The sequence below is a fragment of the Ranitomeya imitator genome, chromosome 1 (assembly GCF_032444005.1).
Source record: "Ranitomeya imitator isolate aRanImi1 chromosome 1, aRanImi1.pri, whole genome shotgun sequence".
Classification (NCBI taxonomy): domain Eukaryota; kingdom Metazoa; phylum Chordata; class Amphibia; order Anura; family Dendrobatidae; genus Ranitomeya; species Ranitomeya imitator.
In genome coordinates, this window is record NC_091282.1 from 1,004,621,509 (window position 1) to 1,004,642,104 (window position 20,596).

Here is a 20,596-nt window from a genome sequence, read left to right on the forward strand (position 1 = left end):
TTTTTGATAATAGAAATTAAATCATCAATGTAGCGTCCTGTCCACACAATCCTGTCATAATATGGATTAGATTTTGAAAACAAATAATCATATTCCCAACAAATCATGTACATGTTTGTCAATGAGGGGGAGCATTTGCTCCCCATTGGACAACCTTTAACCTGTTTATAGTTTCTTTTATTAAATTAAAAAAAATCTATGGGATAGTAAAAAGGACACCACATTAACCCCTTTCTGACATCGGACGTACTATCCCGTCCATGTGGGGTGGGCCCCTATGACCATGGACGGGATAGTACGTCCAGCGCGATCGGCGGCGCTCACGGGGGGAGCGCGGCCGATCGTGGCCGGGTGTCAGCTGCCTATCGCAGCTGACATCCGGCACTAGAGCGGTCACGGACCGCCCCCGGCACATTAACCCCTGGCACACCGCGATCAAAGATGATCGCGACGTGCCGGTGGTGCAGGGAAGCACCGCGCAGGGAGGGGGCTCCCTGCGGGCTTCCCTGAGCCCCCCGCAGCAACGCGATGTGATCGCGTTGCTGCGAGGGTCTTACCTCCCTCCCTCCCTGCTCGAGCCCCGGATCCAAGATGGCCGCGGATTCGGGTCCTGCAGGGAGGGAGGTGACTTCACAGAGCCTGCTCAGAGCAGGCACTGTGAAGCCTGCAGCGCTGCATGTCAGATCAGTGATCTGACAGAGTGCTGTGCACACTGTCAGATCACTGATTTGTGATGTCCCCCCCTGGGACAAAGTAAAAAAGTAAAAAAAAAAATTTTCAAATGTGTAAAAAAAAAAAAAAAAAAATTCCAAAATAATGAAAAAAAAAAAAATATTATTCCCATAAATACATTTCTTTATCTAAATAAATAAAAAAAAAACAATAAAAGTACACATATTTATTATCGCCGCGTCCGTAACGGCCCGACCTATAAAACTGGCCCACTAGTTAACCCCTTCAGTAAACACCGTAAGAAAAAAAAAAAAAAAACGAGGCAAAAAACAACGCTTTATTATCATACGGCCGAACAAAAAGTGGAATAACACGCGATCAAAAAGACAGATATAAATAACCATGGTACCGCTGAAAACGTCATCTTGTCCCGCAAGAAACGAGCTGCCATACAGCATCATCAGCAAAAAAATAAAAAAGTTATAGTCCTGAGAATAAAAGCGATGCCAAAATAATTATTTTTTCTATAAAATAGTTTTTATCGTATAAAAGCGCCAAAACATAAAAAAAATGATATAAATGAGGTGTCGCTGTAATCGTACTGACCCGAAGAATAAAACTGCTTTATCAATTTTACCAAACGCAGAACGGTATAAACGCCTCCCCCAAAAGAAATTCATGAATAGCTGGTTTTTGGTCATTCTGCCTCACAAAAATCGGAATAAAAAGCGATCAAAAAATGTCACGTGCCTGAAAATGTTACCAATAAAAACGTCCCGCAAAAAACAAGACCTCACATGACTCTGTGCACCAAAATATAGAAAAATTATAGCTCTCAAAATGTGGTAACGCAAAAAATATTTTTTGCAATAAAAAGCGTCTTTCAGTGTGTGACGGCTGCCAATCATAAAAATCCGCTAAAAAACCCGCTATAAAAGTAAATCAAACCCCCCTTCATCACCCCCTTAGTTAGGGAAAAATTAAAAAAATGTATTTATTTCCATTTTCCCATTAGGGCTAGGGTTAGAGTTAGGGCTAGGGTTAGGGCTAGGGTTAGGGCTAGGGTTAGGGCTAGGGTTAGGGCTAGGGCTAGGGTTAGGGTTAGGGCTAGGGTTGGGTTAGGGCTAGGGTTAGGGTTAGGGCTAGGGTTAGGGCTAGGGTTAGGGCTAGGGCTAGGGTTAGGGCTAGGGTTAGGGTTAGGGCTAGGGTTAGGGCTAGGGTTAGGGCTAGGGTTAGGGCTAGGGTTAGGGCTAGGGTTAGGATTAGGGTTAGGGCTAGGGTTAGAGGCTAAAGTTACAGTTAGGGTTTAGATTACATTTACGGTTGGGAATAGGGTTGGGATTAGGGTTAGGGGTGTGTCTGGGTTAGAGGTGTGGTTAGGGTTACTGTTGGGATTAGAGTTAGGGATGTGTTTGGATTAGGGTTTCAGTTATAATTGTGGGGTTTCCACTGTTTAGGCACATCAGGGGCTCTCCAAACGCGACATGGCGTCCGATCTCAATTCCAGCCAATTCTGCGTTGAAAAAGTAAAACAATGCTTCTTCCCTTCCGAGCTCTCCCGTGTGCCCAAACAGGGGTTTACCCCAACATATGGGGTATCAGCGTACTCAGGACAAATAGGACAACAACTTTTGGGGTCCAATTTCTCCTGTTACCCTTGGGAAAATACAAAACTCGGGGCTAAAACATATTTTTTGTGGGAAAAAAAAGATTTTTTATTTTCACGGCTCTGCGTTATAAACTGTAGTGAAACACTTGGGGGTTCAAAGTTCTCACAACACATCTAGATTAGTTCCCTGGGGGGTCTAGTTTCCAATATGGGGTCACTTGTGGGGGGTTTCTACTGTTTAGGTACATTAGGGGTTCTGCAAACGCAATGTGACGTCTGCAGACCATTCCATCTAAGTCTGCATTCCAAATGGCGCTCCTTCCCTTCCGAGCTCTGCCATGCGCTCAAACGGTGGTTCCCCCAACATACGGGGTATCAGCGTACTCAGGACAAATTGGACAACAACTTTTGGGGTCGAATTTCTCCTCTTACCCTCGGGAAAATACAAAACTGGGGGCTAAAAAATAATTTTGGGGGGAAAGATTTTTTTTTTTAATTTTCACGGCTCTGCGTTACAAACTGTAGTGAAACACTTGGGGGTTCAAAGCTATCACAACACATCTAGATGAGTTCCTTAGGGGGTCTAGTTTCCAAAATGGTGTCACTTGTGGGAGGTTTCTACTGTTTAGGTACATTAGGGGCTCTGCAAATGCAATGTGACACCTGCAGACCATTCCATCTAAGTCCTCATTCCAAATGGAGCTCCTTCCCTTCCGAGCCCTCCCATGCGCCCAAACAGTGGTTCCCCCCACATATGGGGTATCAGCGCACTCAGGACAAGTTGGACAACAAATTGTGGGGTCGAATTTCTCCTGTTACCCTCGGGAAAATACAAAACTGGGGGCTAAAAAATCATTTTTGTGGGAAAAAATTTTTGTTTTATTTTTACGGCTCTCCATTATAAACTTCTGTGAAGCCCTTGGTGGGTCAAAGCGCTCAGCACACATCTAGATAAGTTCCTAAGGGGGTCTACTTTCCAAAATGGTGTCATTTGTGGGGGGTTTCAATGTTTAGGCACATCAGTGGCTCTTCAAACGCAACATGGCGTCCCATCTCAATTCCTGTCAATTTTGCATTGAAAAGTCAAACGGCGCTCCTTCCTTTCCGAGCTCTCCCATCCACCCAAACAGTGGTTTACCCCCACATATGGGCTATCAGCGTACTCAGGACAAATTGTACAACTTTTGGGGTCCAATTTCTTCTCTTACCCTTGGGAAAATAAAAAATTGGGGGCGAAAAGATAATTTTTGTGAAAAAATATGATTTTTTATTTTTACGGTTCTACATTATAAACTTCTGTGAAGCACTTGGTGGGTCAAAGTGCTCACCACACCTCTAGATAAGTTCCTTAGGGGGTCTACTTTCCAAAATGGTGTCACTTGTGGGGGGTTTCAATGTTTAGCCACAGGGGCTCTCCAAACGAAACATGGCGTCCCATCTCAATTTCAGTCAATTTTGCATTGAAAAGTCAAATGGCACTCCTTCGCTTCCGAGCTCTGCCATGCGCCCAAACAGTGGTTTACCCCCACATGTGGGGTATTGGCATACTCAGGACAAATTGTACAACAATGTTTGGGGTCCATTTTCTCCTGTTACCCTTGGTAAAATAAAACAAATTGGAGCTGAATTAAATTTTTTGTGAAAAAAAGTTAAATGTTCATTTTTATTTAAACATTCAAAAAATTCCTGTGAAGCACCAGAAGGGTTAATAAACTTCTTGAATATGGTTTTGAGCACCTTGAGGGGTGTCATTTTTAGAATGGTGTCACACTTGGGTATTTTCTATCATATAGACCCTCAAAATGACTTCAAATGAGATGTGGTCCCTAAAATAAAATGGTGTTGTAGAAATGAGAAATTGCTGGTCAACTTTTAACCCTTATAACTCCCTAACAAAAAAAAATTTTGGTTCCAAAATTGTGCTGATGTAAAGTAGACATGTGGGAAATGTTACTTATTAAGTATTTTGTGTGACATATCTCTGTGATTTAATTGCATAAAAATTAAAAGTTGGTAAATTGCGAAATTTTCATAATTTTTGCCAAATTTCCGTTTTTTTTCACAAATAAACGCAGGTACTATCAAAGAATTTTTACCATTGTCATGAAGTACAATATGTTACGAGAAAACAATGTCAGAATCACCAGGATCCATTGAAGCGTTCCAGAGTTATAACCTCATAAAGGGACAGTGGTCAGAATTGTAAAAATTGGCCCGGTCATTAACGTGCAAACCACCCTTGGGGGTAAAGGGGTTAACAACCTTGACTATGATCCATTCTGGCACCTTAGTATACATTATCATCACCCTGAATACAGCCGATAATGTTTCCTGATGCGGCATAGATGAAGAAAGTGAAAAAACATCGCTGGTACCCCATCCATATTCTTGTTTCCATTTTAATTCTTTAAACATATATTCAAAAACACTTTTGAATCTTTTATGCATGTGGGGGTATATGATACCAAAGGTTGAATAAAGTGATCTACCTAGACAGATAATCACTCAGAGAAAGATACAATGCCAGATGCTATAGGGCGTAGTTTTGGGGGAAATGTTTCTTTGTGTGTTTTGGGAATGCAATGAAATATTGGTATTTTAAGATGATGTATCCACATTAGTGTTGAGCGATACCTTCCGATATCCAGAAGTATCGGTATCGGATTGGATAGGCCAATATCCAAAAAATATCGGATATCACCGATACCGATACCCAATACCAATGCATGTCAATGGGACACAAATATCGGAAAGTAAACAAGCCCTTTCTGTCCTTCTACATCCCGTTCTGGAGGGGGGAAAGTGTGAGTGGTGCATGGGCGGATACTGTGCATGTCTGTGTGTGCGGGCGGGGTCTGTGCGGGCCTGCCGGGATCTGTACGGGTTTTTTGGGGGTCTATGCGGGCTGCCGGGGGTCTGCACAGGCCTGCCGGGGGTCTGTGCGGGCTGCCGGGGGTCTGTATGTGCCTGCCGGGGGTCTGTGCGGGCCTGCCGGGGGTCTGTACGGGCTGCCGGGGGTCTGTGTGGGCTGCCGGGGGTCTGCACAGGCCTGTCGGGGGTCTGTGCGGGCTGCCGGGGATTTGTGCAGGCTGTCGGGGGTCTGTATGTGCCTGCCGGGGGTCTGTACAGGCTGCCGGCGGTCTGTGCGGTCTGCCGTGGGTCTGTGCGGGCCTACCGGGGGTCTGTGTAGGCTGCCGGGGGTTTGTGTGGGCCTACTGGGGGTCTGTGCGGGCTGCTGGGGGTCTGTGCAGGCTGCCGGGGGTCTGTATGTGCCTGCCGGGGGTCTGTGTGGGCCTGCCGATGGTGTGTACGGGCTGCTGGGGGGTCTGTGCGGGCTGCCAGGGGTCTGTGTGGGCCTGCCGGGGCTCTGTTCGGGCTGCTGGGGGTCTGTGCGGGCTGCCGGGGGTCTATGCGGGCCTGCCAGGGGTCTGTGTGGGCTGGTGGGGGTTTGTGCGGGCTGCCCGGGTTTGTGTGGGTTGCCGGGGGTCTGTGCGTGTGTGCAGGCATTGTCCATTGGACGATGCCTGCTACAGTGACAGTGATTGACACATTAGCCAATGATGGGACAGTAGTAGTCCCATCATCTGGCTAATGTGTTGAATGTAAAAAAAAACAAAAACATACATACTACATACATACTACATACAGTGCATTCACACTATAGATACAATACATTCATACATTACATACAATACATACATATAGATATACAGTACATTAAACATAGGTTACACACTCATCATTACTTGTCATTTTGATCCCCGAAGCCAGTGTCATCTGTAAAAAATATTAAAATAACAAACAAACAATATACTCCGCAGAAATCTACGAGTGTCCCACGACGATCTCCCATGGAGCACGGCAGCATCAGCTGATGTGACCGCTCTCCAGGGGCTCCAGGAACACAATGATGGGAAGAAGGTATCCTTCCGCAGTGTATTCCTCCACCACTGTAAAAAAATAGTCCCTAGTCTCACTTTTAGCATTGCATTGTAATGTATGTTGTATGTATGCAGTATGTGTTAGGAGTCGAGTTTCCTCTGCTGCACAGAGAGAATCTCGATCCATGTCTGCTGCGGTCTCCCATTCTGCATCGGCCGCAGTGGAGCTTGCTCAGCAAAGACGTCGCTCCCAGCGTCTCACTGAGACTGGTACGATGCAAACGGTTACTACTGCCTCTCCAGGCTCAGCTATTGTACCCTGCACTGATCTGCAGCGAGCAGGCTTTTCTGGGTCTAAGTCCTGCTTTGCACACACTGAGCATGCCCAGGGCAAGATCTCTCAGTGGAGATCGAGGGTCACATGCTCAGGAAGGTCCTGCAGGTGCTAGAACTAAATCCTGCTTTGCACACACTGAGCATGCCCAGGGCAAGATCTCTCAATGGAGATCTAGGATCACATGCTCAGGTACTGCTGCAACTCCATTGGTCCTTCTTTGAAAGGTCCTGAACATGCTGCAGCTATATAAGCTTCGCATGACCGCACGGCCATGCGCTAGTATACATTTGTAAACGTGTGTGTGTTGAGAGTGAAAGTCGTTCTTTAAAATCCCCTCCCTATTGTATGACTGCTCGCGGAAGGTGGATGATTGCTATCTAGCGCCCGACTTAGCCATCAGCACGTAACACACAATACAGCGTCTAATTGCTGTGACCGCCAGTGCGGCTCCGTACGCTTTCACAGCGCTTTCCTGACCCAAGTCTGGGTGGTTAGTGGCGTCCGCCAGTGCGGCACTCTCGTGCATCTTTATTATTATTATTTCTGTCACTCTGACACCCCAGTTGCGGTGTCGAGCGCCATGCGTGAGCACGGCCATGCGCTAGTATACTATTGTTATCGTGTGTGTGTTGATGAGTGCAAGTCATTCCTTAAAAAACCCATCCCTTGTGTATGACTGTTCGCGTAAGGTGTATGGTTGCAATCTAGTTCCCGGCTGAACTCACAGCCTTAACACACGAAGCATCGTCTAACTGCTGTGACCACCAGTGCAGCGCCATGCGCTGTTAGTGTGCTTACCTTACCCAAGTCTCGGTGGTTAGTGGCGTCCGCTAGTGTGGCACAGCATGCACTTCTGTGCATAATAGTTTCCTCTGATACCCCAAATGTGGTGTCGATCGCAAGAGGTCTACACTAACTCCAATCCTGGGTTCTGGGATAGAGTTATGTGGTTCCTCGCTTGCGCTCTCTGTGCGGTACCGCGACCCTGTGACTTAACAGGGATCACTTCCTTCACACAGGGTGAAGTTAACCCGTGTGTGTAATCACATTGTACCGCCATATAGTGCCGCAATTCACTTAGCAGCAGGCTTTCTCCTGCACGGTGGATCCCGGGTGGCGAATGCACCAATCCTACTTAATAAATATATTCGGTGCGTTCCGCCAACCCTAACAGTATGTATGTATGTAGTATGTATGTAGTATGTATGATTGTAGTATGCATGTATGTAGTATGTGGGAAGAAGGAATCAATATCACCATTACACACTGAACGGGAAACCACTGGGTAAATCTGACAGGGAGAAGGACTTGGGGATCCTAGTTAATGATAAACTTACCTGGAGCAGCCAGTGCCAGGCAGCAGCTGCCAAGGCAAACAGGATCATGGGGTGCATTAAAAGAGGTCTGGATACACATGATGAGAGCATTATACTGCCTCTGTACAAATCCCTAGTTAGACCGCACATGGGGTACTGTGTCCAGTTTTGGGCACTGGTGCTCAGGAAGGATATAATGGAACTAGAGAGAGTACAAAGGAGTGCAACAAAATTAATAAAGGGGATGGGAGAACTACAATACCTAGATAGATTAGCGATATTAGGATTATTTAGTCTAGAAAAAAGACGACGAGGGGCGATCTAATAACCATGTATAAGCATATAAGGGGACAATACAAATATCTCGCTGAGGATTTGTTTATACCAAGGAAGGTGACGGGCACAAGGGGGCATTCTTTGCGTCTGGAGGAGAAAAGGTTTTTCCACCAACATAGAAGAGGATTCTTTACTGTTAGGGCAGTGAGAATCTGGAATTGCTTGCCTGACGAGGTGGTGATGGCGAACTCAGTCGAGGGGTTCAAGAGAGGCCTGGATGTCTTCCTGGAGCAGAACAATATTGTATCCACCTCTCGTGTCTCCCCTTTTCCCCATAGTTTGTAAGCTTGCGAGCAGGGCCCTCACTCCTCCTGGTATCTGTTTTGAACTGTATTTCTGTTATGCTGTAATGTCTATTGTCTGTACAAGTCCCCTCTATAATTTGTAAAGCGCTGCGGAATATGTTGGCGCTATATAAATAAAATTATTATTATTATTATCATACAATTATTAGGTTCTGCAGAAGGACGTAAATCTGGGGATTTATTATGATGGAATATAGGCTGAACTGGATGGACAAATGTCTTTTTTCGGCCTTACTAACTATGTTACTATGTTACATATGTAGTATGCATGTAGTATTTATGTATGTAGTATGTATGTAGTATGTATGTAGAATGTGTACAGTATGCATGTATGTAGTATGTATGTAGTATGTATGCATGTAGCATGTATGTAGTATGTATGTATGTAGTATGTATGTATGCAGTATGTAGTATTTATGTATGTAGTTTCTTTCTTTTTTTTTACATTCAACACATTAGCCGGATGATGGGACTACTACTGTCCCATCATTGGCTAATGTGTCAATCACTGTCACTGTAGCAGGCATCATCCGATGGGACTTGAAGTCCCATCGGACGATACCTGCACACATGCACAGACCTGCGGCAGCCTGCACAGACCCCCGGAAGGACGCACAGACCTCCCGCAGCCCGCACAGACCCTCGGCAGCCCACACTGACCCCCGGTAGCCTGCACAGAGCCCTGGCAGCCCGCACAGAGCCCTTGCAGTCACGCACTGACCCCTAAGAGGCCCGTACAGACCCACAGCAGGCCCACACAGACCCCTCACGGTCACGCACAGACCCCGCCCGCACATACACACGCATTCTCCTTCCATGCACCGCCCACACTCCATTATAGTGCACTATGGGAACTTCCGATTCCGGTATCCAATATCAAAAAAGTATCAGAACTCGGTATCGGAATTCCGATACAGCGAATTTCGGCAGATACCCGATATTTCCAATATCGCAATGCTCAACACAAATCCACATATATTCTTTTTCTTTAACGAACATGATATTGCATTCTACCAAATCCACCAGCACACTTTTCAATTCAGCCTGATATTTTGCAGTTGGATCACCACTTAATATTTGATATGTTTCATCTGAATTCAACATTTCATTAACCTCACGTTAAGACCCTGTCCAGTACAACTACTTTGCTGTCTTTATCTGACTGATTAATTATAATTAGTGTTGAGCGATACCGTCCGATACTTGAAAGTATCGGTATCGGATAGTATCGGCCGATACCCGAAAAATATCGGATATCGCCGATACCGATATCCGATACCAATACAAGTCAATGGGACATCAAGTATCGGAAGGTATTCTCATGGTTCCCAGGGTCTGAAGGAGAGGAAACTCTCCTTCAGGCCCTGGGATCCATAGGGATGTGTAAAATAAAGACTTAAAATAAAAAATATTGATATATTTACCTCTCCGGCGGCCACTGAACTCAGCGCGGGTAACCGGCAGGCTTCTTTGTTCAAAATCAGCGCTTTTAGGACCTGAGAATCACGTCCCGGCTTCTGATTGGTCGCGGGCCGCCCATGTGACCGCCACGCGACCAATCACAAGCCGTGACGTCATTCGCAGGTCCTTAACGTGCTCATTTTTTAAAAATGAGCGCGGTAATGACTTTCAAAGACGTAGCGGCTTGTGATTGGTCGCGGCCACGCGACCAATCACAAGCCGCGACGTCACCGCAAGCTATTAACGCGCTCATTTTTAAAAATGAGCGCGTTAATGACTTTCAAAGACGTAGCGGCTTGTGATTGGTCGCGTGGCGGTCACATGGGCGGCCCGCGACCAATCAGAAGCCGGGACGTGATTCTCAGGTCCTAAAAGCGCTGATTTTGAACAACGAAGCCTGCCGGTTACCCGCGCTGAGTCCAGGGGCCGCCGGAGAGGTAAATATATCAATATTTTTTATTTTAATTCTTTATTTTACACATCTCTATGTATCCGATACCGATACCCGATACCACAAAAGTATCGGATCTCGGTATCGGAATTCCGATACCGCAAGTATCGGCCGATACCCGATACTTGCGGTATCGGAATGCTCAACACTAATTATAATATGTTCATTAGCTTTGAGGGATTTTAATGCCTGAAATTCATCATATTTCATACAATATTTTTTATTTTCCCCATTATTTTTTACTTCTAACAGCTCTTTAATTTCTGAGCTGTATAAGTGAATGATTTGCATTTTCCCCATGAGTCGGCCAGCAAAGAAAATTGCTGAGACCAGAGACATCGCAGATGAGGAGGAGCCGGCACTGGAAGAAATGATAGAGAAGCAGGAAGCCATAGAGAGAGGAGCTGTTGCGGCCGTGATTCCCAGTTTGCGTGGCCGCCATGGAGGACCATCGCAGCTGGATGCAGCTTTGGTGATTGAAAGACCTGTGCTCACCTTAGTTCCCACACCGACTCCTGCCTCGTCACCTCCTCGGCCCCTGCATTGTCCCACGAAGTCTATCCCGGGCTCCCGCAGTGAGGGAGGCTCGGTGGGTGAGGGGAATGATTGAGAAGAAATGGAGGGAGTGTCAGATCTTAAAAGAGCTGCGGCACCCAAAGGGAGGAGCCATATCTGGCCAGATGACCAGTGGCCTGCTGAAATACTTTAACCATACCCGAGGGTATGGATTCATACAGGAGAGCTGGACTCGGGACAAAAATATCTGTGAATGCTGGGTCCATCACACACAGGCGTCTTTTGCAAGCATAGGACCAGGTGATCTTTGTACAAGAAGAGGGGCCTCAGGGGCTGGATGCTGTGATGGTCATCGTCATTGTTTGCATTGAGGAAAGATGAGAGGTGCAGCTTGATCGGCGGCCACCTGTAACGACCACAGCTCCCACAGAAAACCAGAGTGCAGAGACACTCTTAAAGAAAACGGTGACTGCAGTTGGATCATGGAGGAGGAGGCTCGAGGTACCAGAAGTCGGAGGAACAGTGGTGTGTCATTCTCCAGTGGATCTTCGGGCCACACATTTATTTTATTCAGGACTGAGGCGCGGCCCACTTTTCTGGCTGCAAAGAGTGATTGTGGCCCCTTTAAGAGGGAAGAGTTGTGCCAGTTGCACCCAGGAAGAGACAGCTCTGCGTCTCTGGAAGGGCAGTAAGCCCTGGATGGCACCAGGACTTTTTGCCAGTGATGGCCAGTGAGGTCATGAGTAAATGACTATTGTTTGTTTCCTCCATCCAAGTTTCAGTTGCGCACATTTGCACACCCCCTGCTGGATTATGGGACTGAACCCTAAAGGGGTTAATCACCCTTGGAAACAGGAATGGACTTTTTGCAGCTGTTGTAAGTACTGAACTGTTTTAACTCTGAGCTTTACCTGTTTTAAATCTGAACTGTCCCCTGGCAAAAACAGCCCACTCATTTATTTAAGGGACCATACTTGAACAGGAGAACCCAAGGAATGAGCTGGGTCAGGACTACATAGACTATTGCCAAGTTGGCCGTTAGACCAGTGTGTTCATTTAAAGTGAGCACCATATGTGTGTGAGTCCCAGGAGCACAGGGACCAGGGTCAGTTGGACCACACTAAGAGAACTTGAACTCTTTTGCTCCAGGGCTCCAACAAAGTGGAAGCGGGGTCACGGTTGACCCACTAGAAATCTGGCCTTCTGATTTGCCACTGAAACACAGTGCTAGCAAACACGATTTGGAGTAGCTTATTGGGGCTTCTGGAGATTTCACAGAGTTTTTGCACAATGTACTTTGATGCTGGAAGACCGATTTCACACAGGATAAGTTCACTTTCAGCAGCAGCACTAGCACAGGAGTGACCTCTTTGCACTGTGACACTGATCGAATGGCACCAGCAAAACAAAATGTTGGCTTTTTATATGGAAAGGGACATGAAACTTTCCACATGCTCTTCTGGCCTAGACACAGCCCCCCCTCATCAAACTCATCCCCTCGCCCACCTCTGCTCATCATACAGCAGCACTATCATAGCCAAAGTAATAACAAAAGCATTAGTGGAAAAGCATTGATTTACCGAACTGTGACCGATTTTTGCCAACTTTGAGTAAAAATGCTCCTGAAAGTGAACACAAATCCGAATGTGCTACTTTCATGCCGAATTTGAGATTGGCGAATGTGTTCTGAACATGTTTGCTCATCTCTAATAGTGGACTAATCTGAAAGGAGCATGATGTAGAGACAGAAATCCTCATTCCAGTGATGTAGCACTTATTGAGCTGCTTGCTGTAATTTTGATAGTCATTGTTTTTTTCATTAAGAGATTAAAATTAGAAGATTAGTAAACCTGCTGACATATAGCAGTCCATATTCATGAGTTCTGTTTAACCCTGCCCCAACCACTAATTGGCAGCTCACCACCTATTCACAGAGAATACAGAAAGATGCAAACAGAGGTGTGAGTGGGCTATAAAGAGATCATCATTCAGAAAAGTGATAGCTCCATAGCATATAAAACATGGATTTTATTTAAAAAAAAGTCTAGCAAATAAGTCTATTAAACGAAACATTACTGGAATCAGGGTCTTTGTAGATACATCACATGGGGTAGCAAAAACCTGGTGACATGTTCCCTTTAACAAGAGCTGTACCTCTCTTTAACGTTTCTGTAAACTCTTCTGTATATACTATATTTTGGTGTCAGTTTCATGTCCTCTACTTGTTTGTTTGGACCCAGTTGGTTCCCTCTTTTTTTGTTTAATCCAACAGTTAGAATTTTTATATTATATGTACCGTAAATACTCGAGTATAAGCCGACCCGAGTATAAGCCGACCCCCCAATTTTGCCACAAAAAACTGGGAAAACTTGATGACTCGAGTATAAGCCTAGGGTGGGAAATGCAGCAGCTACTGGTAAATGTCAAAAGTAAAAATAGATATCAATAAAAGTAAAATTAATTGAGACATCAGTAGGTTAAGCGTTTTTGAATATCCATATTGAATCAGGAGCCCTATATAATGCTCCATAAAGTTCATTATGGCCCCATAAGATGCTCCATATTAAAATATGCCCCATGTAATCCTGCATAAAGGTTAATAATGGCCCCATAAGATGCTCCATAGACACATTTGCCCAATATAATGCTGCACAAATGCTGATTATGGCTCCATAAGATGCTCCATAAAGATATTTGCCCCATATAGTGCTGCACAAACATTGATTATGGCCCCATACAGACACTTGCCCCCTATAGTGCTGCACAAAAGTTATGCCCCTTTATACTGCTGCACAAACGTTATGGCCCCATACAGACACTTGCCCCATATAGTGCTTCATAAACGCTATGGCCCCTTATAGTGCTGCACAAATGTTATGGCCCCATATAGTGCTGCACAAACGTTATGGCCCCATAGATGCTCCATACAGACAGTTGCCCCATTTGCTGTGATAAAAAAAAATCACATGCTCACCTCTCCATCACTCAGGCCCCCGGCACTTTCAATATTCACGTGCTCATCATTCCGGCGCCGCTCCATCTTTAGCACTGGCGTTCAGGCTGAGGGCGTGCACTAACTACGTCACCGCGCCCTCTGACCTGAGCGTCACTGCTGAAGATGGAGCGGCGCTGAAATGAGGAGCAGGTGAGTATCGCGCAGCGCTCCCCCTCCCCATTATACTTACCTGCTCCTGGCGCTGTGCAGTGCCTGCTTCCCCGGCGCTGCAGCTTCTTCCTGTAGTGAGCGGTCACCGTTACCGCTCATTACAGTAATGCATATGTGGCACCACCTCTATGGGAGGTGGAGCCGCATATTCATTACTGTATTGAGCGGTACCATGTGACCGCTCAGTACAGGAGGAAGCTGCCAGCGTCGGGAAGCCAGGGACCTGCAGGGACCGCGCCAGGAGCAGGTAAGTATAATTACACAGCCCCCGCTCCCCCTCACCTGCCGACCGCTGGGTATGACTCGAGAATAAACCGAGAGGGGGACTTTCAACCCCCAAAATTGGGCAGAAAATCTCAGCTTATACTCGAGTATATATGGTATTTTTCTGAAATAAATATAGTGAAATAAAGATTGCTGAATTTTAAATTATTAATGTGTCAACGTCATATTGTTTATTGTGTTTGTTTGTTTTCTTTTATATATATACACTGATCATTGCGAGATGTGTGCTATATTTATGATATACTGTACGTATTACACAAAATCACAAACCAATATGACACAATGACATTTTTGGCTGCATAGAGAGAAGTGAGATGGTTTTCAGATACGTTTTTGAAATAAGTTGAACAATATGATAAAAAAAGCTTATGTGTGGTTGTTTTTATAGTAAATACTACTTTTTCACAAAAATAAATTCTATTGTATTCTTGGAAAAAAGAAACATTTGAATAAATGCAGTGCTATTTTCTGCGAGAGGAACATACTCAATGTAAGAGCAAAGAAGGTACAAAATATATTTTTCTACATTCAAAAGATATATCTATTTACTTTATTATGGTTTTAGCTATTTTTAACAATTCAAGAAAAGGAATTTTAAATGAATTTAATTTTACATGCCTTGTACAATCTTTAAACATTTAATCTACCTTTGTAGTTTTTTGCTTTTTTTAAAAAAAACTACAAATTACAGAGTACATGATGGCTGAGCTGGCAGAAAGTAGAGACTAATCATATCTGAGAATGCTGCTGACATTTGTAAAATATTTTCAAGGTTTGCTATTTAGGTTTACTGACATTGTAAGAATGCAGTACCTTACAAAAGCTGCATCCCTTCACAGCCTGTCAACACAAGGATATTTTTATTCAACTCTCTTCATCATCACTCGAGCATAATCTTTGATGCAGACAGTTTCTCCAAAGATACATTGTAAAACATGTTTCTTTGAAAATGTGCACGGATTTACTTGAAGCCAGCTATTAATAAAAGGTAAATATTCTGCAAGGTCATAACCTTATATTAGCCATAGGATAAAATTGTTTTGTTTACATAAGCAATCTTTAAAATTTTTTTTTTTTTTTTTAATAAAGCAAAATAATCTTTTCATATCTGTGTATTTAAAAAACCTTCTTTGGAAATTTTCTGAGTTTTAAGTTTTAAGAGATCATTTCAATTTAGAGTGACATATTGATAATTCTTCAGTTTAGTGTCTCATTATTAGGCCGGGGTCACATTTGCTAGTGCAATGTGTGAAACTCGCACGAGTCTCTCGCATCAATACCCGACACTGTCGCCGGAACTCAGGACCGGAGTGTGTGGCTGTATATATTTCTATGCAACTGCACACTCCGGTCCAGATTGCCGGGGGCAGTGCCGGGTATTGATGTGAGAGACTCACACAAGTTTCTCGCATTACACTCGCAAGTGTGACCCCGACCTTAGTTTTGGTATCCCATTAATGGATAATCCCTTCTTTTCAGATCATCATAAAACGAAAACCCTTCTTTAACTCCTTATTGACTTATGACGTACTATGTGCATCATAAGACATCTCACTTTGATGCGGGCTCTCATGCCGAGCCTACATCTTTCCCAGCAGATAATGGCTAATTTAATCAGCCATCGACTGTATCAGCCGTGGGAGGAGTGGAGCGCTTCCCATGTCTGTTAACCTGTTAATGCCACAGTGAATCTGTGTCAGCGGCATTTACCATGCACTGGCAGATGGGTTTGCTGTTTATACTGCTCATTGGCCTGCCTAAGATCTGGTCGTACGATGCTGATGGTTTGCCATGATAACTAGGAGTCTTGACCCTGGATGTGTGATTACTTTTTTAGCTTGGCCATCTTCCATCCGGACTTTGACAAGCTTACGAAATCTGCTAATGGACATGGATTTTAGACACTCACCTTCTCTACCACCAGTCCTTGAATATTCATGCATCGCTTGATTCCTCATCTATGATTGCTCCCCCTGTGTCACGTCACCTGAATGTGCCTCCTGCATTCTGACAGGCTGACTTAGCTGTTGTTCCGGACCCATAGCTACTCCTCCTGAATTATGACATTGACCACACATCCTTGAGCTTCAAAGGTTTGTTAAAAACACACCCCACATTTTTTTCTGCGTGATTTCAACTCTGATGACAATGGTCCTCACTGCGCTTTCCTGCACTCCGGTGGGCAATGCACAGCTTCACCTTGCGCACAACTTTGCAGCTTTTCATCCACACAATAAAAATTGCATCCGTGTTTACAATGATCAAAAGTTCCCAGTGTATTAAAGCTGGCATGTTAGAGTTGTTTACCATCTCCACATTTACTGGCTAATTTTCTCTTTTCTGTAGAATGTAATCTCTTATGGTCAGATGGGCCCTGTCTCTCTCGCTTGTAAAGAATAAGTTATTATGATCAGCAGGGTCTTCATTCTCACTTACCTGTAAAGTGTTTGAGCTTATGGTCAGTGATGTTCTCTATCTCCTCTACCCTACCTGTATTTTACAAGCTTTCCAGTATAGAAATCAATGTAAATTTATTCAATTTAAACCAATATTTTTGGGAAAATTCTGCAAAGTCAGCAAATAAGAATTTCAAAATATCCATTTATCTCTACCCTTCATTCTTTCCCTGGGATGAGGGCATTTTCTGCAGTATTGGTGCTGTGTCCTCCATTGGACATGTGACTTATTTTGTCACATTACTACTGAAACCAATCAGAACTGCTGATCTGCTGCAGCCTTCATTATTTATTCTGTCAGGACTCAAACCTTGTAAGTCCTGTACACAAGGAATCAGCTCTTTCTCTTGAGCTTTTTATCTCTATGGACAGCACAATGGAAGTTTAGATACCCGTACGTGTTTCTCATTGGCTCCACCCTTTGTTTTTCTGACTGGCTCATCCTGTGATTACTTGATTGGACACCCTACTTAATGGAAGGAAAGATTATTACGCATTCTGGTGATGGTTATAAAAAAATTAGAAATGTATTCAAAGCTTTAAAAGTGTATGACGTACAAAGCAAAAAGCAGGGAGTAGGTAACAACATGACAATAATCTCCTTCCATTTCATCATCTTTGTCAGAACATTATTCCATGCATGCTGGACTACAGGATATGGTGAGCTGGCAAATGCTTCTTGTTCCCACACCCTACTGAAACCTTGACTTGCAGTTACCTCCTTATGAGATAATTAAGCTCCAATCTTTTAGTCAATCTTTCGCTCTACTTGCTTGTACTCCATTACAATTCTGCTACTCTTGTGTGCTGACCTCCTGCTATCCACTGACTATGTTTCCTGCCTCTGCTACCCCTATTAGATGCAATACAATTGCATCAACCAAGGCCCAGCTCTTAACACAGTCTGAGCAAAAGTGCCATGCTGCCTTGGGAGGTAAGATTTAAGTGCTATATTATATAGGCAGATTTATTATGAACTGCTTGCTCAATATTGGAAATCCTCTTTAAGTATTAAAATCTCTAAGGATACAAATTGCATCTTTAAATTGTGTGGAACCATAAAGATAGTGTTAAATCCAAAGGGTTATAGTATGAGTCCACATGCCATCCATGCAAACTATGCAGCAGCAGAAGTACTCATTAAGTAAGGTTATTGCCACTTTAAAGTAAGCTTTGTTAAAGTAACCCTGCTATTATGGGTTTCAATAAAAGCCTATAGCTGACAAAAAAAGCTGGAGGCTATTGTAGAAGGATATTTTTTCAATCATAAATAGGGCTAACATTGTGGGTGTCTTACAATTAGAAAACACATACCAGAATAGTTAACCCCTTTCTGCAACTTGACTTAATATTGCATTAAGGGAAAACTCCTTATGGGCTGGATGTCGCAAATCAAGGCCCCTAGGGCTGTTTTAAAAAAGTTGCACAGAGACTTTTTCAAAGACTGCTGGGACCATTGCAAATTATTAGAAGAGTCCCAAGTCCCCTATTAAATAAAAAGAAAATTAATAATGTACTGACCATCAATTCATTAATTGTCTACTACATAGACAAAAACATTGGCAGCAGTGCTAATGGTCGCATGGCCAAAGTAGGCACTTTTGGTTGTTCATAGGGACCATATTCAGTAATCTAATGTATTCATTACTAGGGTTGAGCAACTTTTATTTTTTTGAGGTCGAGTCGGGTTTCGCGAAACCCGACTTTCTCAAAAGTCGGGTCGAGTGAAATTGGCCAATCTTGTTGAAAAGTCGGGGTCAGGGATCAGCCGAAACACGAAACCCAATGCAAGTCAATGGGAAATATTTTTTTTTATATATTTATTTCAGCGCGATATAGCAGAAAAGCCGGTAATTCAATTTCCGGCTTTTCATTTCTTCTGCCTAAACCCGGCATGATATGAGACATGGTTTACATACAGTAAACCATGTCATATCCCCGTTTTTTTGCATATTACACACTACTAATGTTAGTAGTGTGTATGTGCAAAATTTCGGCGCTCTAGCTATTAAATTTAAGGGTTAAATTGCAGAAAAAATTGGCGTGGGCTCCCACACAATTTTCTCCGCCAGAGTGGTAAAGCCAGTGACTGAGGGCAGATATTAATAGCCTGGAGAGGGTCCACGGTTATTGCCCCCCCCCCGGCTAAAAACATCTGCCCCCAGCCACCCCAGAAAAGGCACATCTGGAAGATGCACCTATTCTGGCACTTGGCCACTCTCTTCCCACTCACGTGTAGCGATGGGATATGGGGTAATGAAGGGTTAATGTCACCTTGCTATTGTAAGGTGACATTAAGCCAGATTAATAATGGAGAGGCGTCAATTCTGACACCTATCCATTATTAATCCAATTGTATGAAAGGGTTAAAAACACACACACATTATTAAAAAGAATTTTAATGAAATAAACACACAGGTTGTTTTAATATTTTATTGCTCTCTCAATCCACCTGAAGACCCTCGACTTGTAACAAATTAAAAATAATAAACCAACAATATACATACCTTCTGTTGATCTGTAATGTCCCACGATGTAAATCCATCTGAAGGGGTTAAAATATTTTACAGGCAGGAGCTCTGCTATAATGCAGCTGTGCTCGTGCCTGTAAAACCCCGGGGAATGAAGGTAATGTAGGTCAATGACCTATAGTTACCTTCAGTCGCGGTGATGCGCCCTCTGCTGGATGTCCTCATATGAACTCAGAAAGTTCCCACGCTCGAGGTCATTTGTAACATTAGTAGTGTGGAATATGCAAAAAAAATGGGGACATGACATGGTTTACTGTATGTAAACCATGTCTCATATCATGTCGGGTTTAGGAAGGAGAAATGAAAAGCCGGCAATTGAATTACCGGCTTTTCAACATTATCGCACTGAAGTAAATATATATATATATATTTATATTTACACACATATATATATATATATGTGTCTCTATGACATATATATATATATATATATATATATATATATATATGTGTGTCTCTATGACATATATATATATATATATATATACATACAGTTAGGTCCGTATATATGTGGACAGAGACAACATTTTTCTAATTTTGGTTATAGACATTACCACAATGAATTTTAAGCAAAACAATTCAGATGCAGTTGAAGTTCAGACTTTCAGCTTTCATTTGAGGGTATTCACATTAAAATTGGATGAAGGGTTTAGGAGTTTCAGCTGCTTAACATGTGCCACCCTGTTTTTAAAGGGACCAAAAGTAATTGGACAATTGGCCCCAAGGCTATTTCATCGACAGGTGTGAGCACTCCCTTTGATATGTTATTCTCAATTAAGCAGATTAAAGGCCTGGAGATGATTTGAGGTGTGGTGCTTGCATTTGGAAGGCTTTGCTGTGAAGCAAACATGCAGTCAAAGGAGCTCTCCATGCAGGTGAAACAAGCCGTCCTTTAGCTGCGAAAACAGAAAAAACCCATCCGAGAAATTGCTACAATATTAGGAGTGGCAAAATCTAAAGTTTGGTACATCCTGAGAAAGAAAGAAAGCACTGGTGAACTCATCAATGCAAAAAGACCTGGGCGCCCACGGAAGACAACAGTGGTGGATGATCGCAGAATAATCTCCATGGTGAAGAGAAACCCCTTCACAACCGCCAACCAAGTGAACAACACTCTCCAGGAGGTAGGCTTATCAATATCCAAATCTACCATAAAGAGAAGACTGCATGAAAGTAAATACTGAGAGTTCACTGCAGGGTGCAAGCCACTCATAAGCATCAAGAATAAAAAAGCTAGACTGGACTTTGCTAAAAAAAATCTAAAAAAGACAGCA